At 43.7% G+C, this 21,815-nt stretch overlaps 1 protein-coding gene across 2 annotated transcripts in view; it reads left to right on the forward strand.

Annotated features, from left to right (window-relative positions):
• Nucleotides 1–21,815, forward strand: part of CDK7 (cyclin dependent kinase 7) — a 614,495-nt gene that overhangs the window by 521,353 nt on the left and 71,327 nt on the right. The window lies entirely within an intron of this gene.

The raw sequence follows: 21,815 nt of genomic DNA on the forward strand, positions 1-21,815 counted from the left end.
TTTCCTGGAATCCAGTTTGCCTCTTGACACCCTCCCTCCTGCACCCAGAAAACCAGACAGGTACTACAGAGTCCCTGACTTGCACAAATTTCTTTTTAAAAATCCTACTGCTGACCCTGAGGTAATTTCTCAAGGCCCTAAAGGAATTAAAGCAACCTCTGCTAAGAATCCTACCCCCTCAGATAGGGATACCCGAGCACTAGACAGATGCGGTAAAAAAATATACACCTCAGCTACTCTTGCTGTCAGAGCACTAAATTGTCAGTTCCATATGCTAAAATTTCAGCAACATACACTGGAACTCCGCAAACAAAAATGTCTTCCTTTCCTGCTTGTGCAGAAACTAAAGAGTTACAAGAATTAATGCATTCTGCAAGTCAAGTAACTAAACACACCTTGCACTGTGGTTTTGATGCCGTAGAAGCTTCTTGCAGGGCAGCAGTCACCGGATCTGTCATTAGAAGGCATGCATGGCTTAAGGAACAGCCCTTCCCATACCATGTCAAATCTAAATTGTTTCTGCCCCCTTGCACAAAGACAACTTATTTGGCACAAAGGCAGAAGAGGTCTTAAAAAAGATGGAAGAAAAAGCAAAATCTATGCAGACATTTAAGGATTTCTTTCAGGTCCAGCCACCCAGATTCAACAGGCATTGTCCCACCAAGCACTGGTCCTTTCCTGCTCCCAGCAGGGCAATTCAGCCTAGACCCCGGGGAACCAGCCCCCCCCCCCCAGACAGCAGCCACAGGGAATGCACAGATCTAAGCAATGGACTACCTCCACTTCAAAACCAGGAAGTTCTAAGCCACCCCCTTATGGTAAGAACTCGCAATGACTTTCATCCCCCACCCCCTCCCTCTGCCCACCTTCACTTACCCCTAGGAGGAAAACTCTCTTTTCACGCAAGCACCTGGGCCACCATTACCAACGACCGCTGGGTTCTCAACATAGTGTCCCAGGGATACAAATTTTCTTTCCACACCCTTCCAACTCCAAAAGAGTTGGTTCCCAGATTTACCTTCAAACCAGTGGGCAGAGGCGCAAAATCAAGTCCTTTCCTTGCCCTCTCTATGAGAGCAGTAGAGCAAGATGTTCATCGTGTTATACTGCTGCAGTCATCACACTTGGATGTTCATCGTGCATACAGCTGCAGTCATAACAGATGGGTTCTCCTGCCGTCAGGCGGGTCCTCGGTCGGCCAAATTCCAAAGTCTAGGTCCGGCGTCGGTTGTCGTCGCTTCCTCCCTGACGTCAGTGCGACAGGGGTATAAAAGAACCAGCCAACGCCATTTTCTCCAGTCTTTCTTGCCGCGCGGTGCCCGAAGCAGAAGCAGTTCGCAAGTGCTGGTCGGCCAGCTCCTGAGATTACGAATATTTTTCAACCGAAGTCTTTTTGAAAGCTAAGCACCCCGTTGGGGAAACTTTTCTTGCCTCAGACCGATGTCAGACAAAGTTAATAATTGCATTTCATGTGGGAAGCAAATACCGCATAAGGATTCTCATTCCCACTGCATTCCTTGCTTAGGCCCAGACCACGACATCTCGGCCTGTAGTTTTTGTGCTATATTCAACAGACGCACTATTAAGCGTCGGGCGGAGTTCGCCCAACACTTTTTTGGCAAAAAATGTAATTACATTATGTCGTCGGATATTCCGACTCCAGTTTTGAGTAAAAGACGCAAAGATAAGGACCGACATACAAGGTCCGCGGCTTCTACCGACACCACGCTAAAGCCGACTACAGGTGGTCCGGTTCTCAGTGAGGCACCTACGTAGCCCCTGACTACCGACGACACTTCATTGGCGGTGTCTACTGTGCCCGAGGTCGCAGGCTCTTCGGCCCACACCCCAACTACAGATACCGAAGCCACTCTTGGTGGGGAAACTCAGAGTTCAGACAGGTCTGCCACCTCTCAAGGTGTCTTCAGGCCTTCCTCTTCTTTTTCCATCAAGGCTTTCACTAAGTCTAAAGCAGACATGCATACTAAAAGACAAGCTCCACAGGGCCCTTCTCAAGGCCCCATGCCTAAAAAGCATTTTCTCAAAATGGCTGAGGATTTGATTACTCTTATCAGGGGTTCTCAACCCCCGGACAAAAGGCCCAGAGTGGAGGAAGAATCCCCCTCCTCGGACCAGGCCTCCATTATTTCAGAACATTCTGATGACCAGGAACATTCATACTCCCCTTTTGAAGATTTGGATGTAGAGGAGTCCATTCCCTCTGTCTCCCCTGAGGATTACTTTTTTGGGGAAACCTTGCATACCTTGAGAGAACACTTCCACTGGGAAGGCCAAGAGTACTCAGACTCCAAGAAAAGGCTTAGGGATTTTCTCTTGCTCCCTCATCACAGGCGTCTGGCTATACCCTCCTGTCTTAGACATTCTAGATGATGTGTATTCGGAGGCCTGCCTTAACCCAGACTCTTTACCTCCAGCCCCAGTCAAGCCTGACAGGTATTACCGGGTTCCTGACTCACACCAATTCTTATACAAAAGCCATGCGGCTGACCCAGAAACTATCTCACAGGGCCCCAAGGGAATTAAGGCCTCCACTGCTAAAAATCCATTACCTTCAGAGAGAGATTCCAGAGCTTTAGAAAGGTGGGGGAAAAAGGTATACACCTTGGCCACCTTAACCATGAGGGCATTAAACTGTCAGTTCCATATGTTAAAGTACCAACAGTTTCTGTTATCACAGTTGAGAAGCAAAATGTCACAACCTGAACAACCAGATTTGAAGGAGTTGCAGGATTTGATACATAGTGCAGAACAAGTGGGTAAACATACCTTGCAATGTGGTTTTGATGCTTTAGAGGCCTCATGTAGAGCTGCTGTTACAGGATCAGTCATACGTAGACATGCCTGGCTCAAACAGCAAACCTTACCAGATCATGTCAAAGCTAAATTACTAGATGCCCCTCTGCAGAAAGATGTATTGTTTGGTGTTAAAGCTGAGGAGATATTAAAGAAAATGGAGGAAAAGTCAAAATCAATGCAAACAGTGAAAGATTTCCTACAGGTACAACCTCCACGTTTCAGTAGAAATTGGCCTTCCAAAAATTGGTCCTTTCCAGCCACAGACAGACCCCAAAGAGGTAGATACAGGCGCCCGAGGGGCAGAGGGCAATCTCAAGGATCGTTTAGAGGCAGACAATGGCAAGCACCTACACAAAGAGGTGGTGAGGATAGTTCACAGCCATTCAGAAAGCAGACCTAATGACTTTCCCCTTTGCATGCCAAGCAAGACTCAAATGGCAGCACCTTTAGGCGGAAAACTGGCATTATTTTCGAAAAATTGGCATATTGTCACAAAAGACAAATGGATCCTGGACATTATAGACAGAGGCTACAGATTCCACTTTCACACCCTTCCAAAAATGAGAGGCATGCCAAACCTGCCTCACAATCAAAGTGCAGAGGCACAAAAACAAATTTCAGATCTCATGGACATAAAAGCTATTCAAGAGGTACCTGCACAAGAACAGGGTCAAGGTTTTTACTCCAGACTATTCCTGGTACCAAGGAAGGGAAAAGATTGGAGACCTATTTTGGACCTATCCATCCTAAACATTTTTACTCGTGCCAAAATTCAAGATGCTCACATTACAGCAGCTTCTTCCCATGCTGGGCAAGGAGTCTTGGCTGGTAACATTGGACCTCAAGGAGGCATACCTGCATGTCCCAATCAGACAAGATTGCAGAAGGTACCTCAGATTTCTTGCAGGTTCAACCCATTATCAATTCTCTGCATTGTCCTTTGGCTTATCTACTGCGCCCAGAGTGTTTACGAAATGCCTGGCATCAGTAATTGCCTACTGCAGACTTCAAGGGATACAAATATACCCATATTTGGACGACTGCCTGATCCAAGCGGACAGCAAGCACATACTTCTGACACATCTGGCTTTTGTAATAATGTTGTTGAATTCTCTGGGATACACAGTCAACAAAAATAAATCAAGGCTAATACCCTCTCAAACAATAATTTTCCTGGGTGCCAACTTGGACACAAACACCCAGATGGCCTACCTCACGCCAGAGAAACAGGGGCAACTAACTCAATACTTCAGAAAACTAGCAAATTTCACCAGGCTGACTGCAAGGAAAATCCTGCAGGCTCTGGGATTCATGGCATCTTGCATCCTACTAATCCCATGTGCAAAGCTGCATATGAGGAAACTTCAATGGTACCTGAAAAACCTATGGTCTCAACACAGCCACAGTTTGGAAACAATAATACCATTGATTCCATGTCTTCAAAAGGAATTTCTGTGGTGGGCTCAAGCATGCCAAAGAAACACAGGTCTCCCATTCTGCAAGCCTCAAGCAAATCAAGTCATCACAACAGACGCCTCGGACTACGCCTGGGGGGCGCACATGACAAATCGGTGCATTCAGGGCAAATGATCCCAAAAGAAAAGCACCTACACATCAATCAAAAGGAAATGCTAGCGGTAATAAATGCTATTATAGCTTTCAAAAACCTTCTGCATCCAGGTCAGCTATTGATAAGGACAGACAACACCACAGTAATGTGGTACATAAACAAACAGGGAGGAACCCATTCATACCCCCTATGCAGGCTGGCCATGTCTCTTTGGAACATGGCTCTGGAATTCAACTTCAAGCACAGTACTTGCCAGGCAAGGAAAACACGCTGGCAGACAACCTAAGCAGAAATATGACAGATCCACACGAATGGAAATTGCATCCTCAAGTTTTTACAGAGATAATTCAAGCATGGGGAAGGCCAGACATAGATCTGTTTGCCTCCCACAGAAATCACCAATTGGCAAAATTCTGCTCAAGGACCTTTCATCCACAGGCCTGGAGAGTGGACGCACTCTCTCTCAGTTGGACAACAATGACAGTTTATGCCTTTCCACCTCTTCCTCTGCTGCCCAAAGTTCTATTAAAAACCAGAGCAGACAGACGAAAGATGATTGTCATTGCTCCAGATTGGCCAAGACAACACTGGTACCCACTCCTGAGGAGCCTGACGCATTCCCCACCATGGATCCTACCTCTAATGCCTCTTCTTCTGACTCAGCACAACTTCAAAACTCTTCACAGTCAGCTGAAAACACTCAATCTGGCCGCATGGAAGATTCCTTAACTTCACAACAGACCCTACTCTCCAAGGAGGTGCAGGATGTCATTTTGGAGGCCAGAAGGCCTTCTACTAGAAAAGCTTACTCCGCAAAATGGAAACGGTTTTGTGCCTGGAATGAGAAAAAGGGTCAGGATCCTGGAATATTGAATTTACCTCAAATATTACAGTACCTAGCTGAGATGCTAAACAGTGGACTTTCATTCTCCTCCATCAAAATCCTTGCCTCAGCCATTTCTGCAGAATACAACACTGATCCCCCTTTATTCTCTCACCCCCTCTTAAGACAGTTCCTCAGAGGGGCTAAGAATATAAAACCCCCAAGGAAACAACCAGTGCCTGCTTGGGACCTCAATTTCATTCTAGAAAAACTGACCTTGCCTCCTTTTGAGCCAGCTGCCTCAACAGAACTGCAATATTTGTCCTAGAAAACAGCCTTCCTTCTGGCTATCACCTCAGCTCGCAGGGTATCAGAACTACAAACCCTCATGGCTGTGCAGCCTTTAATCATTTTCCATCAGGACAGAGTTTCCTTACGAACCAATCCGTCCTTTATGCCAAAGGTAGTATCCAGGGTATCTTTGAATCAGGCTATCCACTTACCTACCTTTTACCCTAATCCTCAAAACAAAGGGGAGAGACTACTACATTCCTTGGACATCCACAGACAGCTGCGTTATTATTTGGACAGAACAAAGCCTTTCAGAAAATCAGAGCAACTCTGTGTCCCATGCTACAGGAGCTCAAGGGAAGCCAATTTCCAAACAGACAATCTCAAAATGGATAGCCCACTGCATACGCTTTTGTTACTCTTTTATGGTAAAACTGTACCTGCTGGCATCAGATCTAACTCCACAAGGGCCACAGCTACCTCTGCAGCTTTCCTCAGGGGGGTTCCTACCAAAGATATTTTGGAAGCAGCCATTTGGAGTTCTGTGCATACCTTCTCCAAGCACTATCACCTACCATTATACTCCAAATCTAGAGCAGGCTTTGCCACTACAGTCTTGCCAGGCATCCTGGCTCCTCCTAGTTCCACCTAGTGCCTACCACCCCTTTTTTAGCTTTGGGATTCTACCCATCTGTTATGACTGCAGCTGTATGCACGATGAAAATAGTACAGTTTTGTACCTACCATAAATGTAGATGTTAGAGTGCTAATACAGCTGCAGTCCAGGTTTCCCTCCCTCCTTCCCCTCTTGGGACAGGCCTAATGGCTAACACCTCCTCATACAACCTGATTGGGGTATTCATTTATGATGTATTTGCTTGCAACTACTGTTTTTTGATTATTTTGCGTTGCTTTTTTACATAAATTTATGTATTGCCTTCCTTCTGGGGGCACCTGACATCTGGGGCAAGAAAAACTGAAGAAAATGGCGTTGGCTGGTTCTTTTATACCCCTGTCGCACTGACGTCAGGGAGGAAGCGACGACAACCGACGCTGGACCTAGACTTTGGAATTCGGCCGATCGTGGACCCGCCTGACGGCAGGAGAACCCATCTGTTATGACTGCAGCTGTATTAGCACTCCCATCTACATTTATGGTAGGTACAAAACTGTACTGTTATCCTGCTGTCACTCGGTCACGCAGTCGGCCAGAGTTCCAAAGTCTTGGTCCGGCGGCGGTTACTGTCGCTTCCCTGACGTCAGTGCGCCAGGGGTATATAAGAGGCATCCAACACCATTTTCTTCAGTCTTTCTTGCCGCGCGGTGCCCGAAGCAGAAGCAGTTCGCAAGTGCTGGTCGGCAGACTCCTGAGATTTTCAAATCGAAATTCAGACCGAAGTCTTCAGTAAAGCTAAGTACCCCATTGGGGAACCTTTGCTTGCCTCAGTCCGATGTCAGAAAATGTTAACAATTGCATTTCTTGTGGGAAGTAAATACCTCATAAGGACTTTCATTCTTATTGTATTCCTTGCCTAGGCCCAGACCACGACGTCACAGGTTGTCGGTTTTGTGCTAGGTTTAATAAACAAACTATTAAATGTCGGTTTGATTTCGCCCGACATTATTTTGGTAGGAAATTTAATTATACCATGCCGTCGGAGCAATTGATGACCGGAATGCATAAAAAACACAAAGATAAAGACAGGCAGCCGAGACCCAAACCAGACTCCAAGGCCTCTGCTAGACCAGTCGCCAGTTTTCCGGTTTTCAGTGAGGCGCCTACGCAGCCCCTGATGACCGCTGATTTAGAACCCCAGGCGACATCCGATTCCCAAGCGGAGATTGCTAGGCCTCCACAGCCTTTACCTTTAGGCCCTTCCGACTCCATGCGTGAAGGAGGTTCTGGTGCAGTTGAAACGTCTTCAGTTGCAGAAGGTTACATTCACTATTAAATCCTATGCAAAGCTGAAAACTCCTTTAAAAACAAAGAAGACTGTACAGCCGTCTCCAGTACAAGGCCCCATGCCTAAGAAACAGATGCTTAAGATGGCTCAAGACTTAATTACCCTAATCAGGGGTTCCCATCCCCCTCCTGATAAAAGGCCAAGACAGGAGGACGACTATGCTTCCTCTGACCAGGTTTCAATTTCCTCAGACTCGTCTGAGGAACAGAAATATTCCTTTCCCCCTTATGAAGACTCTGATGCTGAAGAGTCTATCTCTTCAGCATCTCCCCCAGAAGACTACTGTTTTGGGGAAACCTTACATACCATGAGGGAACATTTCCACTGGGAAGGCCAGGATTACTCTGATTCTAAGAAAAGGCTCTGAGAGTTCCTTTTACTACCCCAGCACAGACCACTTAGTATTCCACCCGTGTTAGACATTGTGGATGATGTTTATTCAGAATCTAACCTTAACCCAGATTCACTACCTCCTGCACCAGCCAAACTAGACAGATACTACAGAGTCCCTGACTCTCACAAATTCCTATATAAAAGCCCTGTTGCTGACCCCGAAACCATTTCCCAGGGTCCCAAAGGGGTTAAGGCCTCTATTGCTTAAAATTCTGTGCCCTCTGAAAGGGATTCTAGAGCATTAGACAGATGGAGAAAGAAAGTATATACCTCAGCTACTCTAACTATGAGGGCCTTAAATTGTCAGTTTCACATGCTGAAATATCAACAATATTTGATGTCTCAATTAAAACAAAAAATGCTCACACATACAGAACAGCCTGATTACAAGGAAATGCATGATTTGTTGCATGCAGCTGAACAAGTGGGAAAACATACTTTGCAATGTGGATTTGATTCATTGGAAGCTTCTTGTAGAGCAGCAGTGACAGGGTCTGTCATACGTAGGCATGCTTGGTTAAAAGAACAAACTTTACATAATCATGTTAAAGCAAAATTATTGGATGCACCTTTACAGCAGGATGTTTTATTTGGTGTAAAAGCAGAAGAGGTTTTAAAGAAAATGGAGGATAGGGCAAATCTATGCAGACGGTCAAGGATTTTTTACAGGTTCAACCCCCTCATTTCAGCAGAAATTGGCCAACCAAAAACTGGTCCTTTCCAGCTTCTGCCAGATCACAGAGGGGCAGATACAGACGCCCAAGGGGGGCAGAAGCCAGTCACAAGGCTCTTACCAGCCTCGACAATGGGGTACCGCAACCCAAAAAGGAGGAGAAGACAGGTCTCAAACTACCAGAAGACAAACACAATGACTTACCCCTCAAACTACCAAGCAAAACCCTCTTGGCAGCTCCCTTGGGGGAAAACTAGCACTTTTTGCAGACAACTGGCACATCATCACAAAAGACAAATGGGTCCTAAATATTGTATCTCAAGGATGCAGATTCCACTTTCGCACTTTGCCAAGGATAAAAGGAATGCCAAACCTGCCACCAAATCAATGGGCAGAGGCTCAAAAGCAAATTTCAGCTCTCATGGACATGAGAGCCCTTCAACAGGTTCCGACACAGCAGCAAGGACAAGGATTTTATTCAAGACTCTTTCTAGTTCCCAGAAAGGACAAAGCCTGGAGACCCATTCTGGACCTCTCAATTCTCAACACATATCGGGAAGCACCCAAATTCAAGATGCTAACACTACAGCAACTTCTTCCCATGCTGGGCAAAAAAGCTTGGCTAGTAACGTTGGACCTCAAGGAGGCATACCTGCATGTCCCTATCAGACAAAATTGCAGAAGATGCCTCCGATTTATAGCAGGTTCAACCCATTACCAATTCTCTGCACTGCCCTTTGGCTTATCTACTGCGCCCAGGGTCTTCACAAAATGCCTGGCACCAGTAATTGCATACTGCAGACAAAGAGGGATTCAAATATATCCATACCTGGATGACTGCCTTATTCAAGCAGAAAGCAAGGACATTCTATTAAAGCATCTGGCATTTGTCAAAAACCTACTAAGTTGCCTAGGGTACACAGTAAATGAAAAGAAGTCAAAACTAGTGCCCTCACAAGACATAATATTCCTGGGTGCCAGCTTGAATACAATGGCCCAGATGGCTTATCTCACGCCAGACAAGCAAGGACAACTGACTCAATACTTCAAAATGATGGCAACAAAGACCCAACTCCCTGCAATAAAAATTCTGCAGGCCTTGGGATTCATGGCATCTTGCATACTACTAATACCATTTGCAAAACTGCATATGAGGAAATTACAATGGTATCTGAAAAACGTATGGACTCAACACAGCCACAGCTTGGAAACAATAATTCCACTCATTCCCTGCCTTCAGCAGGAGTTTCTGTGGTGGGCTCAGGCATGTCACCTCAACAAGGGTCAGCCTTTTACCTTACCCACAGCCAGGCAAACTATAACAACAGATGCATTGGATTATGCCTGGGGAGCGCACATGGCAGGACAGTGTATTCAGGTCAAATGGTCTGCAGACCAAAGGCATCTACATATCAATCAAAAAGAGACGCTAGCTGTACAAAATCCCGAACAGCTTTCAAGGACCTCCTACATCCAGGACAACTCCTAGTAAAGACGGACAACACCACAGTGATGTGGTACATAAACGAGCAATGGGGCACACACTCCTACCCCCTATGCAGACAAGCAATGACCTTGTGGAACACAGCACTGACCTACCAAGTTCAACTACAAGCACAATTCCTGCCTTGAAAGAAAAACACATTGGCAGACGATCTAAGCAGAAACATCATAGATCCTCACGAGTGGAAACTAGATCCACAAGTATTCGCAGTGATAACTCAAAAATGGGGGAGCCCAGACATAGATCTGTTTGCTTCCCCCCAAAACTACCAACTACAGAAATTCTGCACAAGGACATACCACACACTAGCTTGGAAAGTGGACGCCCTCTCATTCAGTTGGAAAACATTGACAGTGTATGCCTTTCCTCCACTGCCTCTTCTGGCAAAGGTGCTGCTGAAAGCCAGATTAGAGAGGCCACAAATGATACTCATTGCTCCAGACTGGCCACGCCAACACTGGTATCCAATACTAAGGAACATGGCTCAAGGCCCACCATGGATTTTACCTCCAATTCCTCACCTGCTCACGCTGCAAAACAATCAGATTCTACACAGCCAGCTCAAGACTTTAAATCTGGCTGCAAGGCAAATTGCCTAAACAACCAGTCAACACTTCTCTCTAAAGCTGTGATGGACATCATTCTGGAGGCCAGGAGGCCCAGCACCAGGAAAGTCTATTCAGACAAATGGAAAAGATTCTGCGCCTGGAACCAGGCTAAAGGCCAAAATCCCCTTGTCCCAAATATTCCTCAGATTCTTCAATATTTAACTGAGATGTTGCACAAAGGACTTTCCTTCTCATCTATTAAGATCCACGCCTCAGCTATTTCAGCTCAATACAGCACGGATCCTCCTATATTTTCACATCCATTACTAAGACAGTTCCTCAGAGGGGCTAAGAACATAAGACCGCCCCGGAGAGCACCAACACCAACTTGGGATCTCAACTTTGTTTTGGAAAAGCGTACACTACCGCCCTTTGAACCGATCTACAGTTCCTATCATGGAAAACTGCCCTGCTGCTAGCAATAACTTCAGCACGAAGAGTCTCAGAGCTACAGGCCCTAATGGTAGTGGAGCCTTTCATAATTTTTCATCAAGACAGAGTCTCTTTACGAACTAACCCTTCCTTTATGCCAAAGGTGGTATCCAGTGTGGCCCTAAACCAAACCATTCATTTGCCCACCTTTTATCCAAACCCCCAGAACAAAGGGAAAAGGCTCCTACACTCTTTGGACATTCACAGGCAATTGCGTTACTACTTGGATAAAACTAAGGCTTTCAGAAAATCTGACCAGCTCTTTGTATCCTATGCTGTAGGATCACAAGGAAAGGCTATCTCAAAACAGACCATTTCAAAATGGATAGGACATTGTATCCATTTCTGCTACACACACCATGGGAAACCTGTGCCTGGTAACATCAGGCCCCATTCCACCAGGGCTACAGCAACATCAACAGCCTTCCTCAGAGGGGTACCCATCAAGGATATTTTGGAGGCTGCAACTTGGAGTTCAGTGCACACCTTCACCAAGCACGATCACTTACCTCTATACTCTAAAACCAGAGCTGGCGTTACCACTGCAGTTCTGCAGGGACTACTAGCCTCTCCAAACCCTGTTTAGTTCCACCACCCATCCTTAGCTTTGGGATTCAACCCAAGTGTTATGACTGCAGCAGTGTAACACGATGAACATAGTACAGTTTTGTACCTACCATAAATGTAGATGTTCGAGTGTTCACACTGCTGCAGTCCAGGTTACCCTCCCTCCATCCCCTTTGACCTAGCTGAGCTTTTCTATACCTTTTCTAACCTGTACAACCTTTGTGGTGTATTTGCTTGTAACTGAAGATATTCCTTTTACATGTTTTATTAGCAATATGTATTGCCTACCTACTTGGGGGCACCTGACATCTGGGGCAAGAAAAACTGAAGAAAATGGCGTTGGATGCCTCTTATATACCCCTGGCACACTGACGTCAATGAAGAAGCGACAGCAACAGACGCTGGACCAAGACTTTGGAACTCTGGCAAACTGCGGGACCGCCTGACGGCAGGATAACCCAAGTGTGATGACTGCAGCAGTGTGAACACTCGAACATCTACATTTATGGTAGGTACAAAACTGTACTTTCTTGCAGAACAGAAAGGCCAAAGATGTTCTTCGTGTTTCACTGTTGCATTCATTATATTTGGGTAATCTGCTGGCAGATTGCCCTCAGTCGGCCTGATTAACAAAGTCTTGGGTCCTGCATCCGTTGCTGTCCCTTCATCCATGATGTCAGGTCGTCAGGGGTATAAAACATGCAGCCGACGCCATTACATCAGTCTTTCTTACCGTGCGGTGCCCGAAGCAGAAGCAGTTCGCAAGTGCCGGTCGGCCATCTCCTGAAATTTTCATTTTCGAGTTTTAGAACCGAAGTCTTCAACTAAAAGCTAAGTACCCCATTGGGGAAACTTTTTCTTGCTCCTTACCAATGTCAGTAAAAGTTAATAATTGCATTACTTGTGGGAAGCAAATACCTCATAAGGATTTTCATTTGTACTGTATTTCTTGCCTAGGCCCTGACCACAATGTGCCTTGCTGTCAGTTTTGTTCTAAATTTAACGCACGATTAAACGTCGATATATTTTTGCTTCTAAATATTTTGGCTCAAGGTTTAATTATCCAGAAATGTCATCAGTTAGCTATCCAACTACTGGAATACCTAAAAAAACGCAAAGAAAAAAACAGAGACAGACCGTCGAGGTCCAAAACTGACGACGACGCTCCTCCTCAGCTGGTCGCCGGTACTCAGTGAGGCACTTTCGCAGCCCTTGATACCCACTACTTCTGATTCACAGGCCTCTACTGTGACCCATTCAGAATCTTGTATGCCGCGAGATGCTTTAATTATGGAACCCGCGGATGTCTCTACCTTAGATGGGTCCAGAGCCGCTGTGCAGGCACCGGCTTCTGAGGGTGTTTTCAGGCCTACAGATTTGTATATTAGACCGATGCCATCTTCAAAACTAAGGCCAAAATCTAAATCTATGTCTAAAAAATTGACGCCTGGGCCACATGTGCAGGACCCTATGCCTAAAAAACAAATGATCAAAATGGCTGAAGATTTAATTACTCTGATCAGGGGTAGCCAACCCCCTCCTTCTAAGAGGCCTAGGCAAGACATTGATTATGAAATCTTCTGAACAGGATTATATTTTTTCTGACTCTTCTAATGAACAGGATTTGTCTATTCCTACTTATGAGGACACTGATGCAGAAGATTCCATTCCTTCTGCTTCTCCCCCTCTGGATTTTTCTTTTGGAGAAACTTTACATACCTTAAGGGAACATTTCCACTGGGTAAATCAGGATTTCTCTGAATCTAAAAAGAGACTTAGGGATTTTCTTCTTCTTCCTCACGTAGGCCTTTGGCTATACCTCCTGTTCTAGACATTGTTGATTTATGTTTTTTCAGAATCTAGTACGACTCCTGATTCTCTGCCGCCGGCTCCTTGTAAGCCAGACCAATACTACAGGGTTCCTGACTCCCACAAATTCCTTTTCAAAAATCCTATTGCTGATCCTTAAACCATTTCTCAGGGTCCCAAGGGCATTAAGGCCTCTACTGCTAAAAATCCTACCCCTTCGGATAATGATTCCAGGGCGCTGGATAGGTGGGGGTAAGAAGGTTTACACATCTGCAACCTTGGCAATCGGGGCTTTAAACTGTCAATTTCATATGCTTAAATATCAACCCCATATCATGGGACTACTTAAACAGAAAATGATGTTAATCTCTTGACTGTGTGGAAAATAAAGATTTGCAGGATTTATTCCATTCAGCTGAACAAGTTGGAAAACATACTTTGCAATGTGGTTTTGATTCCTTGGAGGCCTCTTGCAGGGCTGCTGTAACTGGATCTGTGCTAAGAAGGCATGCTTGGCTAAAACAGCAAACTCTACCTGACCATGTTAAAGCAAAATTGTTGGATGCTCCTTTACAACAGGACCGTCTCTTTGGTAATAAGGCTGAAGAAGTGTTAAAAAAGAAGGAAGATAAAGCTAAATCTATGCAAACTGTGAAAGATTTCTTACAAGTGCAACCTCCTAGATTTAGTAGGCACTGGCCTACTAAGAACTGGTCCTTTCCAGTCCCCTCAAGAGCTGCTCAGGTCAAATCAAGACATTCCAAAGGCTCCAGGTTTCAGTCTCAAGGAACTTTTAGAACAAAACAATGGGGTGCCTCCACCTCCAAATCTGGAAACAACAAGGCACCTCCCTATGGTAAACAGTCTGAATGACTTCCCTCTACTATCACCAAGCACTTACCTTTTAGCCGCCCCTTTGGGGGAAAACTGGCACTTTATGCACGAAACTGACAACTTATTACCCAGGACAAATGGGTTTTAACTATAGTATCCCAGGGATACAGATTTCATTTCCACACGTTGCCTCTCCCAAACGGATGGCCAGATCTGCCTCCAAATCAGTGGGCAGAGGCCCAGGAACAAGTTCTGTCCCTCATGAACATGGGGGGCTATTCAAACAGTACCAGAAGAGGAAAAGGGACAAGGTTTCTATGCAACACTTTTCCTGGTACCCAGAAAAGACAAATCATGGCGTCCAATTCTGGACTTATCCACTCTAAACACATTTCTGGACATTCCAAAATTCAAGATGCTGACTCTTCAGCAGTTACTACCTATGCTAGGCAAAGATGCTTGGTTGGTAACTCTAGACTTGAGGCTTACCTGCATATCCCAATCAGGGAATCCTGCAGAAGATACCTCCGCTTCAAAGCAGGCTACTTGCATTACCAGTTCTCTGCACTGCCCTTTGGCTTATCTACTGCTTTCAGGGTCTTTACAAAGTGCCTGGCTCCAGTAATTGCATTTTGCAGGCAAAAAAATATTCAGATATATCCATACCTGGATGATTGTCTAATTCAGACAGAAAACAAGGACATTCTTCTAAAGCATCTGGCATTTGTAAAAAGGGTTCTAACTTGTCTAGGGTACACCATAAACAAAAAGAAATCACAACTGGTACCCTGTCAAAAAATTACATTCCTGGGTGCAAGCTTGAATACAACTGCCCAGATGAACTTGCCTTACGCCAGAAAAGCAAATTCAGTTGGTGACTTACTTCAAACAAGTGGCCACAAAAACTCTGTTATCTGCAAGACAAATTCTGCAAGCCTTGGGGTTCATGGCCTCCAGCATTCTTCTAATTCCATATGCAAGACTGCATATGTGGAAACTTCAGTGGTACTTTAAAAGTTTATGGAGTCAACATTGTCACAGCCTGGAAACAATGATTCCTATCATACCTTGCCTGCAACTAGAGTTCCTATGGTGGGTAGAGGCCTGCCAGCAAAACAAGGGACTGCCATTCACTCCACCCCCTAACTACAGACACATCAGACTATGCTTGGGGGGCACATCTGGCAGAAAAGTACATTCAGGTTAAATGGAGCCCAAATCAAATGCACCTACATATCAATCAGAAAGAGATTCTAGCTGTACAGAATGCACGGACAGCCTTCAAGGACTACCTTCATCCAGGACAACTAATGATAGACGGACAACATCGCAGTGATGTGGTACATAAACAAGCAGGGAGGTACACATTCCTACACCCTTTATAGACTAGCCATGGCATTGTGGAACACGACCTTGACCTACCAAATTCAACTACAAGCTCAATTCATGCCAGGAAAGCTAAATACTCTGGCAGACGAACTAAGCAGAAATCTTATGGACCCACACAAATGGAAACTGGAACCACAAGTTTGCAACATGTTGACATGCAAATGGGGGAGCCCAGACATAGATGTTTTTGCCTCACCCCAGAACTATCAGTTCGACAAATTCTGCACAAGAATTCATCACAAAAAAGCTTGGAAAGTGGATGCTCTATCATTCAGTTGGAAAAACCTGTCAGTCTATGCGTTTCCCCTTCTGCCTCTGCTCTCCAAAGTTCTACTAAAAGTCAGACAGGACAAACCAAAAATGACTCTGATTGCTCCAGACTGGCCACGCCAGCACTGGTACCCACTCCTGCGCAGTGCTTCACACCTTCCTCCGTGGCACCTGCCTCAGACACCTTACCTTCTGTCTCAGCAGAACTACCAAATTCTGCACACTCAGCTCTAAACTTTGAATCTTGCAGCATGGCTAATCAACTAATTTCACCCTTGGCATCCCTCAGCAAACCTGTGATGGATGTCATTTTGGAGGCTAGAAGGCCTAGTACTAGAAAATCTTATGCTGACAAATGGAAAAGATTCTGTGCCTGGAACCAAGCACAAGGTATAAGCACAGCAATGCCCAATATTCCTCAGATTCTGCAATACTTAACTGAGATGCTTCATAAGGGCCTATTTTTTTCTTCCATAAAAATCCATGCCTCTGCCATTTCAGCTCATTACAACACAGAACCTCCCCTCTTCTCTCATTCTCTGCTAAAGCAGTATCTCAGAGAGGCCACAAATTGAGACTGAATGCAGGGAAGCCACCAGGTCTGAATGGGATGATCAGCATTAAACCGGTCCTCAAGCTTAGGAGGGCTAGGTTATAACTCTCACACTTGACCCCCTTGATACCACAGCATCTCCACACAGCATATTAAATTATTGAACATCCACGGTTATAGGATTCCGACTAATAAATCAAATTCTATATGAAATGTTATATGGATGGGCATTAAAATATCTCACATATTTTATTGCATGTTTTTATCAGTGTAAAGTAATAATGAAAAAAAAAAATTTTAACAATCCACTGACAATCTAAACACATCTTTAAGTATATTCTTTAACAATCTACAACCCCAATCAGACTTCAGACTTTTATGTTCTGAAACCTAGGAAACTGGCATTTTAAAATGTTTTTTATGGTTAGTCATTTTATTTAAGTGCATATGTTATTGCAAACATTTCATTTTTGAGTTGATATAATGACTAACTTTTTTTAACACCCAACTCTAAAGCACCACACCTTAGTACTAGAGTTACTAATTAATTAATTGTATAATTGCCAGGCTATTTAATGGAGGTTACTGCACACTGCAATTTGTTTTCACTTGATAAAGCTCAGGATTGCCTGTGATTTTATCTGTGACTTTTGGAATACTTCAGAAATAAAAATACAGCCTTGTGGACTTTAGCAGAGTTCCGGTTCCTTTCTTCAAGGTCGTGGATTATTCTTTGCTTGTCTTTAGTTTTTTGTGCATTACTTGATCTTGTCTGCCATGGCCAACGGAGAAGAAACCTTTAACCCAGGAGAAACTCCTGAAATGCTGAAAAACACTACAAACGATCTTCCGTGAGCAGAGCGAGTTCAACCAAGTACTGGTTGCACTCAAGGAGCTCACTAACTTGCTGAAACCCACCACGGCTGCTTCACCAGGGCTAGCTTGCAACCAGCAGCAAGTACTACAAAATAACTTTGGATTACCGTAATTATGACCGGAAGAGAGTACAAGCTCCACTATATCCTCCACGGACATGTCTGGCGGATCCAAAAGAAACAACTTTACTGCGCCATGAAGCTACCAGAGCTCCTGAAACTAACGTACAGCTAGGGACCAATGGAACTAGTAATCCTGCTTTGAAACATAGAAACAAGGATGTAAACTTTACAAAATGGGCTGGACAACGCTTCACCTTTTCTAAAGGTAGTAACAATTCTAACAATTTCTCTAACTTTGATCAGAGCATGGACTTGTTCAAGGACAAATTATACTCCTTAAGGAGTACACAGCTAGAGATAGACTACTTGAATGAATGTCTGAGAGTAAAACGTCCCGAAGGGCTACGCTTTTTAAATTTCAAACAATGTCCAGTATGGTACTGATTATTATTTTAACTTGTGTGAGATTTTGATAAAGCTGGATTGGAAATGTTGCATGTAATGGTAGGGGAATATGAACTGAAAGCACAAACATTAATGAATGAGCTAGACACTTTAAACAATGAGTTAACATCTAGTACTAATTTTAGTGCTTTTAAACCAAACTATGACAAGGTTTTGATAATGTTGATGTTTTTGTGATAAGATTCTTAACAGAAAACTAAGAAAATTAGAACGTGATCTCATCGAATACAGGGATGGCCTTGCCTACCCTAGCCCCAATGGTTACAATAAAACTTCTTCCAAAAACAACACCACAAACACAGATAGGGCTAGTGACACATATGACAGACAAGAGGAACCCCTTAGAAGAAGTGAAAGGCTAGCAGAGAAGAACAGAAGGGGTACTAACAACCAGGATTTTCAACAGAACCCGCCAGACCGGGTTTGGGGACAGAGACAAAGACAGGCACCGAGGTCTTGGAATTTTGTTCACTAACAAACCACCATACACCAACTACCCTAACATCCCTGGATGATCCTATAACTGACCAAGCCCCAAATCTGGGTTTACACAATCAAAACCCTACTAATATTGAGGGTAACTGCACTATTTTAAGGAGAAACAACTTTGCCATATACAATTACACGGACGTGAAACTTCCTACAAATGCTTTTGATATTTTCACCCGAGGGCTACATTTTGTCCCAACTAAACCCATGAATTTAACACAAGCTTTGATAGATTTAAAAATGTTTACCAGAGCTTTAAACTTAAATTTGATTTTTAAAGGGCAAACACTTAATGCAGCAGGCCCAACGCTGCAAAGTCTCTTTAACCCCCACTACACCCAATAATCCTCTTTTTGAAAAGTTAGTGGAGAATGACTTCAGGAAAGTATATAATAATCAAGAAATTCTACTTCATCCAAATTTTTCTGAACAAGAAATGAATTTTATTGAACACTTGCATGAAGAAAAAATCAGGGTCATGAAACCTGATAAAGGAGGGGGAATTGTCCTTATGTTCTCAGAGGACTACGAAGCCCACATGCACACTATGTTACAGAATGACGAACAATACGAGACGGTTTTCACCCTACGAGATCAATATAGCCTTTGCTAAGATTAAGTATTATCTTAGTGACCTTCTATTACAACAGGCCATCAATGAAAAGGTCTACAACTACTTACATGTGGAAAAGCCCAGAATACCAGTCATCTTTGGGATACCTAAAACCCACAAAGGAATAAATCCACTACAATTCGGCCGATTGTATCAGGAGCAGGTGGAGTGACTGAGCCCCTGGGAAAATTTATTGATTACATGACCAAAGAATACACGTCTTTATTGTCCCACGTCTGCAAGGATTCTTGGCACTTCCTCCGGGACATTCCCACCTCTTGCTACTCCCCAGACTCCTTAATGGTCACAGTGGACATCAAAGATCTGTTTTCCAGCATCCCTCATCAAAAGGTTTGGAATGGTTTGCCCAATTTCTAGGCCAGAAGACAACCCTAAGTAACAAAATGTCCAACTTGCTTACCGAAATGATGGAGATGGTTTTGTCCAACAACTTCATCTTTTTTAATGGTGAATTATACCGGCAACAGGGTTGCCATGGGGGCATCTTGTGCATCCTTCATGCAAATGTAGTATTGCACATGTGGGAGCATACATTCGTTTTAATACCCCCATGGAAAGATCACATTCTGTTCTACAGATGTTATTTGGACGACATCTGTATTTTATGGTCTGGCTCTGAAGGGAACCTATCTGAATTCCTTACACACATCAATTCAACAACGAATTTCCTACAATTTACACACACAGTGGATCAGCACGAACTTCATTATCTGGACATTACTCTTTACAAGGACTACAATCAGAAAACTTTCCATTCCAAACTACATCGCAAGGCAACATTTTCTAACTCCTTGCTACACTTAAGTGCCCACCCACCATATCAAAAGAGGGATCATTAAGGAGCAGCTCATCAGAGCAAGTAGAATATGCAGTACGGAGAAAGATTTTGATTCTGAGGTGGAATTTTTGAAAAACCTTTTCTTGGAGAGAGGTTACCCTCTGGAACTATTTCTAACTCTAGCAGCAGAGGTAAAATCTGCACGACATTCCCTCTACAAACCAATACTAGGGGGGGGGGTTTGTACCAGTGACCAACAGTACACAAAACAAGGATACTGTTCACACTAACAGTTTTGCACACACATACTCATCAAATTCCTATGAATTGGAAGAAACAATCTTACATCACTGGCCGGTTTTAACACTCTTTGAAGAACTAAAGGACTACATACCACCTAAACCCAGTTTTGTTCAAAGAGGGGCTAATTTAAAGGAATTATTTGAAAGAAATCAAAGAAAAAGATGAAGGTAAAACAACCAAGGCTGGGCACATTCAAATGTGGTGCCTGTGCCCAATGTCATGCCATATCCAAAGAAACAGCACCATACCTCCCGTCTAGGAACTACAAGATACACCCCACTGGATTTTACACCTGTGCCTCTAGAGGGTATACTTGGGGATGTGCACCAACTGTCAAAGTTTCTATGTGGGCAAAACTGAGAGGGAATTAAGAAACGATCTACGAGCATCTTTATGACATGACCAGGAAGAAGGAAACCAACGCCTTCTACAAACACTCACTCTCCTGCCCAGAACCCAAAATCCAGTTTCTAGTTCTGGAACAGGTTGAGCCAGATGCAAGAGGTGGTGACTGGGAATCCACCTTGGGCTACCGTGAACTATTATGGCAGTTGAGACTGAATGCAGGGAAGCCACCAGGTCTGAATGGGATGATCAGCATTAAACCGGTCCTCAAGCTTAGGAGGGCTAGGTTATAACTCTCACACTTGACCCCCTTGATACCACAGCATCTCCACACAGCATATTAAATTATTGAACATCCACGGTTATAGGATTCCGACTAATAAATCAAATTCTATATGAAATGTTATATGGATGGGCATTAAAAATATCTCACGCATATTTTATTGCATGTTTTTATCAGTGTAAAGTAATAATGAAAAAAAAAAAAAAAAAAAAAAAATTTTTAACAATCCACTGACAATCTAAACACATCTTTAAGTATATTCTTTAACAATCTACAACCCCAATCAGACTTCAGACTTTTATGTTCTGAAACCTAGGAAACTGGCATTTTAAAATGTTTTTTATGGTTAGTCATTTTTATTTAAGTGCATATGTTATTGCAAACATTTCATTTTTTGAGTTGATATAATGACTAACTTTTTTTAACACCCAACTCTAAAGCACCACACCTTAGTACTAGAGTTACTAATTAATTAATTGTATAATTGCCAGGCTATTTAATGGAGGTTACTGCACACTGCAATTTGTTTTCACTTGATAAAGCTCAGGATTGCCTGGTGATTTTATCTGTGACTTTTGGAATACTTCAGAAATAAAAATACAGCCTTTTGGACTTTAGCAGAGTTCCGGTTCCTTTCTTCAAGGTCGTGGATTATTCTTTGCTATTTCAAAGCAGACTATTTCCAAATGGATAAGCCATTGTATTCCTTTCTGCTATACGCATCATGGTAAACCTATACCCAAGGGAATCAGATCTCATTCCACCATGGCTGCATCGACTTCTGCAACCTTCTTCAGAAGGGTTCCTACCAGTGACATTCTAGAAGCTGCTATCTGGAGCTCAGTTCATACATTCACCAAACATTACCATTTACCTCTGTTCTCTAAATCCAGAGCTGGCTTTGCCACTGCTGTCCTGCAGGGCCTTATAGCTGCTCCTAATGCTGTATAAATCCATTCTCCCAACCATAGCTTTGGGATTCAACCAAAATGTAATGACTGCAACAGTGAAACACAAAGAACATTGTACAGTTGTGTACACTTACTATAAATGTAGATGTTCGAGTGTATTCACTGTTGCAGT

Source organism: Protopterus annectens, chromosome 2.part2 (assembly GCF_019279795.1).
Source record: "Protopterus annectens isolate FY-2018-M chromosome 2.part2, PAN1.0, whole genome shotgun sequence".
In the NCBI taxonomy this organism is placed as follows: domain Eukaryota; kingdom Metazoa; phylum Chordata; order Ceratodontiformes; family Protopteridae; genus Protopterus; species Protopterus annectens.